The 7,191-nt window shown below is 43.5% G+C and overlaps 1 non-coding gene across 1 annotated transcript; it reads left to right on the top strand.

Moving 5' to 3' along the window:
• Nucleotides 1–1,984: 1,984 nt before the first annotated feature.
• Nucleotides 1,985–2,057, top strand: TRNAA-AGC (transfer RNA alanine (anticodon AGC)). The gene has a single exon. It is a non-coding gene; the product is annotated as a tRNA-Ala (tRNA).
• Nucleotides 2,058–7,191: the final 5,134 nt, after the last annotated feature.

Genomic DNA, 7,191 nt, shown 5'->3' with positions numbered 1-7,191 from the left:
TAAGAGAAGAAAGGGCAAGTTGGTAACGGCGTGGAAGGTGGTGATTCTTAGAAAACAGACTAACAAGAGCAGGAAGGAGAGCGCCACGAAAAGTGGACAAGTCAGGAAGATTACGGAAGCGAGATTGACGAAAGGAATCAAAAGAGCTAATCAGGGAAATACCAGCGCGAGGAGTAGGCGAAGTGGCAAAGGAAAGACCAAAACCAAGAAGTTCAAGCTCATACTGAGAGAGTGAGACAGAAGACAGATTAGTAACACAGTCAGTGAGGGAGAATTTAGACCAAGGGCTAGCTGAGATGAGACGTTGAAGTTTATTTTGTAGTTTGGAAGAATGAATTTGCGCATTCAGGCGAGCAGTGTCAAAGGCAATGGTAGAGAGAAGGTTACAGAGATCCTGTGGTAGAGCCGCAAAGACAGCACGTTGACGTTGACGGAGAGTAAAGAAGGCATCTTCAACCTGTGATCCTCAGTTCCTTCCAGCAGAAATTTCCACTCTTTATAATTCGTTCTCCCGTCTTGGCTACCCTTCCCATTTCATAGACTCTGCCCTCTCACGTGCTAAACGCAATTTCTTCTCTCCCAAACTCTCTACTCATGGGAACTCTTCTATCCTCTGCCTTCCCTACATTTCCGGTCTTTCTAATCTCAACAATTCTCTCCGTCCCTTAGACATCAAGCTTACCTTCCGCCAGACTAACACTCTTCGCACTAATCTCGTTCATACCTCTCCTCCCTCTACAGATGTTCCTGGTGTCTACTCTATTTCTTGCTCCTCCTGTCCTCTTCAATACTTTGGAGAAACTGGTCGATCTCTTTCTGACAGACTTAGGGAGCACAAAAATAGTGTTAGGCTTGCCGACACTAACAATGCTCTTTTCTGTCACGTCAGAGATCATAGCCATCCTATTGACTGGTCTTCTGCTAAAACTGTCTTCCCTACTTCCAACTCGAACAGTCGCCGTTTAGTTGAATCCTCTCTTATACACAACTTTCCTTGTATGAACCTTAGCCCTGGCTTCGTCTCTGTAGATGCCTTCCTCTCCCACTACATTGTAAAATGCTCCAAACTTCAGAACACCCGTGACTTAACCTGAATCCTCATTTTTTCTTCTTCTTCTTTTTCTTCTTCCTCTTCCCCTTTCCTCTCTCCTTTTCTCCTCTGGGTTGTCTTTCTCTCTCCTGTCTCGTGTTTCTGTTCCTTCTTTATTTTATTTCACCACTTCCCCTTTCACGCACCTCGGTGCGCTTGCTCTCCCTCTGTGGGTTTCTAGCTCTCTTGCAGTGCTCCCTTTCCTTTGTATTTGACTGGCTCGTCTTCCTTATTTCCCACTTCTACCACTACCACTACTACTACCTCTTCTTCTTCTACTACATCTACTGATGAAATTAGACACATGTGCGGCGTCTGGTTGTCTTTGTTGTGGACGTTTCGCCATCCAGTGGCTGGCTGGATGGCGAAACGTCTACGGTGGGGATGCCCGGGTGTTGTGCATGTGTCATTTCATCCTGTCGGTATTATATACAATTCTTGTACTACTACTACTACTACTACTACTACCACTACTACTACCTCCACCTCTTCCTGCCTATATATAGCCGTCCTGCTCCTCCTCTGTTAGTGTGACTTTGTCAATGGTCCAAGTCGGACCGAAACGTCGTCGTAAGCTTCTGTCTTTTATGTGCGGGTTATTTGTGTATGGGTCCTTGTGATATTTTATTTAAACCTTATAGTCATTTATTTATTTATTTATAGCTGATGAGGAAAGAAATATGAGATTCAGTGATAAACCTAAGAGTTTACATACCAAAATAATATTATTTTTAATAAAGTGAGAGCACTGAAGAGAGGGAAAGGGATTTTGTATTGGCTATATTTTTGTTTAGTGTACCATTACATTTTCGCTGAATAGTTCTGCAAACGTTTTCTGTGAATCGTGTTTGGTGTTCAAGTTTGAAGAAACGACTGGTAAAAGCTTATTCACACGGGGATGTAGCTCAGATGGTAGAGCGCTCGCTTAGCATGTGAGAGGTACGGGGATCGATACCCCGCATCTCCATTGTTTATTATAAATTAATGTAAACTTTGTGAGTAGAACTCTTGTCATATCCTGCGTCATTAAGAACCAAATTAAAACAAAAAATACAGGCATTGGACACGTTTAGGCCTTTTAATGCCCAGTGTAATGGGGAATCCAACACCTCAGTATCTTCAGTGAAATATTTGGGATCCTTTTGACCCAAACCTGTCAGGAGATTTGATAATGAACAATATAGTGAAAAATACATAGCGAATGCCAGGCTGACGTTATTCTGTCCCCTGAAGGAAGGTTCCTTGACGCTGGTGAGGGGCTCCTTATCTAGGGAACTGGATCTGTGCTCCAGTTCCCTGAATTGAGCCTGAATACCTTCCATCCCCTCCCCCACAGGCGCTGTATAATCATACGGGTTTAACGCTTCCCCTTGATGATAATAATAACAATAATGTTATTCTTTAGACAGGCACATGCCTACTTAATGAGGCTCGCGGGACCTTATTCTTGGTCTTCATAGTACTCTGCTTTAACCCCCCCTCCCACCCCCCCCAAAAAAATGTAAGACTACAAATCAGCCAGGTATCCTCTGTCCTTTACCAAGGCTTCAGAAGTGAGTCTAAAGAAATGTCTTTAGGTACACCGCAGGGAGGAGTTCCTAGTCCCATGCTATTTAATATTCTGATTAATGCTCTCCTAAATGCTCTACCTGCCTCACCTAAACATATAGCTATAAGCTATGCTGATGATATCATGATCCATACAACAGGGCATAAGAAGATGAATACCATTCTTAATGAAGTTCAAGCAATTTGTAATCGACTAGGCCTCATAATATCTTCCTCTAAAACAAAGATATTAACAAGCAAACGACATCCCCCACCCATCTATTTGCAGGATGAAATCATTAGCTACGTTAAAACTTACAGATATCTTGGTGTAGATGTACCCTTTAACAAATCCACTATACCACAACTAAACAAGAAATGCAAAGCAAGGCTAAATGCTCTCAAAGTTGTTGCTGGCTACAATCCCAACTATGGTGCTAATGTAAGAATCGTGAGAATGATGTACATAGCCTATGTTAGGTCCTTAATTGATTATGCTGCTCCCATGTTGATATTAGCTAGAGAAAGTTCTCTCCGACCCTTGGAGTTAATGCAAAATGAAGCTCTCAGGATTATTCTTGGCTGTCCCAGATCTACAAAAGTTCTTAACATGAGGAAGGAGCTTGGTATTTCTAGTATCAGTGATAGGATTGTTGAAATTAACACTGTACTCGGTATTAGAATGTTGAGAAACGAGCCAGACACTGTCACGGTGAATCTTACCAAGTGTCTAGAGGTAAATACACACAGATCTAAATGGATTGTGAAAACGTGCAATTGCATTAAGTTTTATAACCTGCATGAACTGTATCACTGTAGGCAACAAGAGCATTTCACCCCTCCATGGAAGATGTGTTCATTTAATATCACATACCTACAAGTCCCTCCCAAGAAGCTCATTGCTAGTAATCCCTTCCTTAAATCTCTTGTTAGAGCAACTGCTCAAGAAGAAATTTCTCACCTAGCTGGTAGTAATAAGTTATCACAAGTTATATACACTGATGGATCTAAACAGGAGTCTTCTGGCAGGGCTGCATCTGCTCTTGTTGCCACCTCCCTAGTTAAGAACGATAATAAATTTGTTGAGTTAGGCATAAGAATTAACAACTGGGCGTCTACACTGCAAACTGAATTGTTTGCAATCCTAATGGCGCTGAAGCTAACCTATGACACTGAGCTTGACTCTATCATCATTACTGATTCTATGTCATCATTGGAGGCTCTTGACTCGTATAATGACTCCAACAACATGCTCATTGGAGAAGCCAGGTATAGATACTCAAAAATTAGGGACAAAGGAGTTAATGTACAATTGCTATGGATCCCATCACACATTGGATTACTCCTTCATGATAAAGTTGATATGTTAGCCAAGAAGAGTACCCAGAAGGAGAATGTAGAATTTAACTTTGGTATAACTGTGTCTAGCATTAGGAATAATATTAGGAGAGAAGTAAATAATGAAAATGATTGTTATAGGAATGCAGTTAGAAGCCTGAGTAGATCTATAACCCACTATGATAACATGAACGTAGATTAGTATGTTTATGGAGCAACTTGCAATGTGAACAGACTGACTGATGTTGTAGTGGCCAGGCTTAGGCTTGGTTACAAGTACTTCTGGCAGTTTGGGAGACACACAGATGATGATCAAACTAAATGTAAATTGTAAAGTAAAAGGACACAAGTGCAACTAATGTGACATTTATTGTGGCAACGTTTCGCTCTCCAGGAGCTTTATCAAGCCATTACAAAGAATACATGGACACAGAGGGTATATAAAGGCTCAGAGTGAGGTGCAATGAAGATAGGGGAAGGGCACAGAAGACCACAGACAAAGTATAGGCTAGGTGGCCAAAGACTGCCAACCTCACTCAAGGAGAAAGATCTTGGGGTGAGTATAACACCGAGCATGTCTCCGGAAGCACACATCAATCAGATAACTGCTGCAGCATATGGGCGCCTGGCAAACCTGAGAACAGCATTCCGATACCTTAGTAAGGAATCATTCAAGACACTGTACATCGTGTATGTCAGGCCCATACTGGAGTATGCAGCACCTGTTTGGAACCCGCACTTGATAAAGCACGTCAAGAAACTAGAGAAAGTACAAAGGTTTGCGACAAGGTTAGTTCCAGAGCTAAGGGGAATGTCCTATGAAGAAAGATTGAGGGAAATCGGCCTGACGACACTGGAGGACAGGAGGGTCAGGGGAGACATGATAACGACATATAAAATACTGCGTGGAATAGACAAGGTGGACAAAGACAGGATGTTCCAGGGAGGGGACACAGAAACAAGAGGCCACAATTGGAAGTTGAAGACACAAATGAGTCAGAGAGATAGTAGGAAGTATTTCTTCAGTCATAGAGTTGTAAGGCAGTGGAATAGCCTAGAAAATGACGTAGTGGAGGCAGGAACCATACACAGTTTTAAGACGAGGTTTGATAAAGCTCATGGAGCGGGGAGAGAGAGGGCCCAGTAGCAACCGGTGAAGAGGCGGGGCCAGGAGCTAAGACTCGACCCCTGCAACCACAAATAGGTGAGTACACACACAGAAGCCTCCCAACCAGGTCAACCCCAGTGCAACCAAACACTCTAAATCAAAACACCCATGCCACATCCAATGCTTCCACCCACTACATTACAAACTCCACCCCCACAGCAACAACCCATAGTTCCTTACCAGGTCTCCCACTTCCCCAACCCCAATATACCTCCCAGACCACAGTCTTAGAAAAGAAGTTGAAGGTGTGGTATACAAATGCAGATGGAATAACAAACAAGTATGAGGAGTGGCACGAAAGAATCAAAGAGACATCCCCAGACATAATAGCACTCACAGAAACAAAACTCACCAGAATAATAACAGATTCAATCTTTCCATCCGGATATCAAATCCTCAGGAAAGACAGAGGGAGGAGAGGGGGAGGAGGAGTTGCACTGCTCATTAAAAACCAGTGGGGTTTTGAGAAAATGGAAGGAATGGATGGCACGGGCGAAAGGGACTACTTAGTAGGAACAATCCAGTCTGAGGGACATAAGGTGATAATTGCAGTAATGTACAACCCACCACAGAACTGCAGGAGGCCAAGAGAAGAATACGATGAGAGCAACAGAGCAATGATCGACACACTAGCCGAGGTGGCCAGGAGAGCACACATGGGGGGAGCAAAGTTACTAGTTATGGGTGATTTCAATCACAAGGAGATTGACTGGGAAAACTTGGAGCCCCATGGGGGTCCCGAAACATGGAGAGCCAAGATGATGGATGTGGTACTGGAAAACCTCATGCATCAACATGTTAGAGACACTACCAGAGAGAGAGGAGAGGATGAACCAGCAAGGTTGGACCTTGTATTCACCATGAGTAGTTCGGACATCGAGGGTATCATGTATGAAAGGCCCCTGGGAGCTAGTGATCATATGGTTCTGTGCTTCGACTACATAGTTGAGCTCCAAGTGGAGAGAGTAGCACGAATAGGCTGGGAAAAACCAAACTACAAAAGGGGGAACTACTCAGGCATGAGGAACTTCCTTCAAGACATTCAGTGGGAGAGGGAACTGACAGGAAAACCACTACAAGAAATGATGGACTATGTAGCAACAAAATGCAAGGAGGCAGAGGAGAGGTTTGTTTCCAAGGGAAACAGAAATAATGGGAAGAACAGAACGAGTCCTTGGTTCACCCAAAGGTGTAGGGAGGCAAAAACTAGGTGTACTAGAGAATGGAAAAGGTACAGAAGACAGAGAACTCAGGAAAATAAAGAAATCAGCCGAAGAGCCAGAAACGAATATGCACAGATAAGAAGGGAGGCTCAGAGACAATATGAAAATGACATAGCATCAAAAGTAAAGACTGACCCGAAGCTGTTGTACAGCCACATCAGGAGGAAAACAACAGTCAAGGACCAGGTAATCAGACTGAGGAAGGGTGATGGGGAATTCACAAGAAACGACCGAGAGGTTTGTCAGGAGCTCAACACAAGATTTAAAGAAGTATTTACAGTGGAAACCAGTAGGACTCCAAGAAATCAGAACAGGGGGGCACACCAGCAAGTGCTGGATGAGGTACATATAACCAAGGAGGAGGTGAAGAAGCTGCTATGCGAACTTGACACCTCAAAGGCGGTGGGACCAGACAACATCTCTCCATGGGTCCTTAAAGAGGGAGCAGAAATATTGTGTGAGCCATTAACAAAGATCTTCAACACATCATTTGAAACTGGGCAACTCCCTGAGGTATGGAAAATGGCAAATGTAGTCCCAATTTTTAAAAAGGGAGACAGACATGAGGCACTAAACTACAGACCTGTATCACTAACGTGTATACTATGCAAGGTCATGGAGAAGATCATCAGGAGGAGAGTGGTGGGGCACCTGGAAAGAAACAAGTGTATAATTGACAACCAGCACGGTTTCAGGGAAGGAAAATCCTGTGTCACAAACCTACTAGAGTTTTATGACAAGGTGACAGAAGTAAGACAAGAGAGAGAGGGGTGGATCGACTGCATATTTTTGGACTGCAAGAAGGCCTTCGACACAGTTCCTCA

This window comes from Cherax quadricarinatus, chromosome 1 (assembly GCF_038502225.1).
Source record: "Cherax quadricarinatus isolate ZL_2023a chromosome 1, ASM3850222v1, whole genome shotgun sequence".
NCBI lineage: Eukaryota > Metazoa > Arthropoda > Malacostraca > Decapoda > Parastacidae > Cherax > Cherax quadricarinatus.
This window is presented reverse-complemented; position numbering and strand designations above follow the sequence as displayed.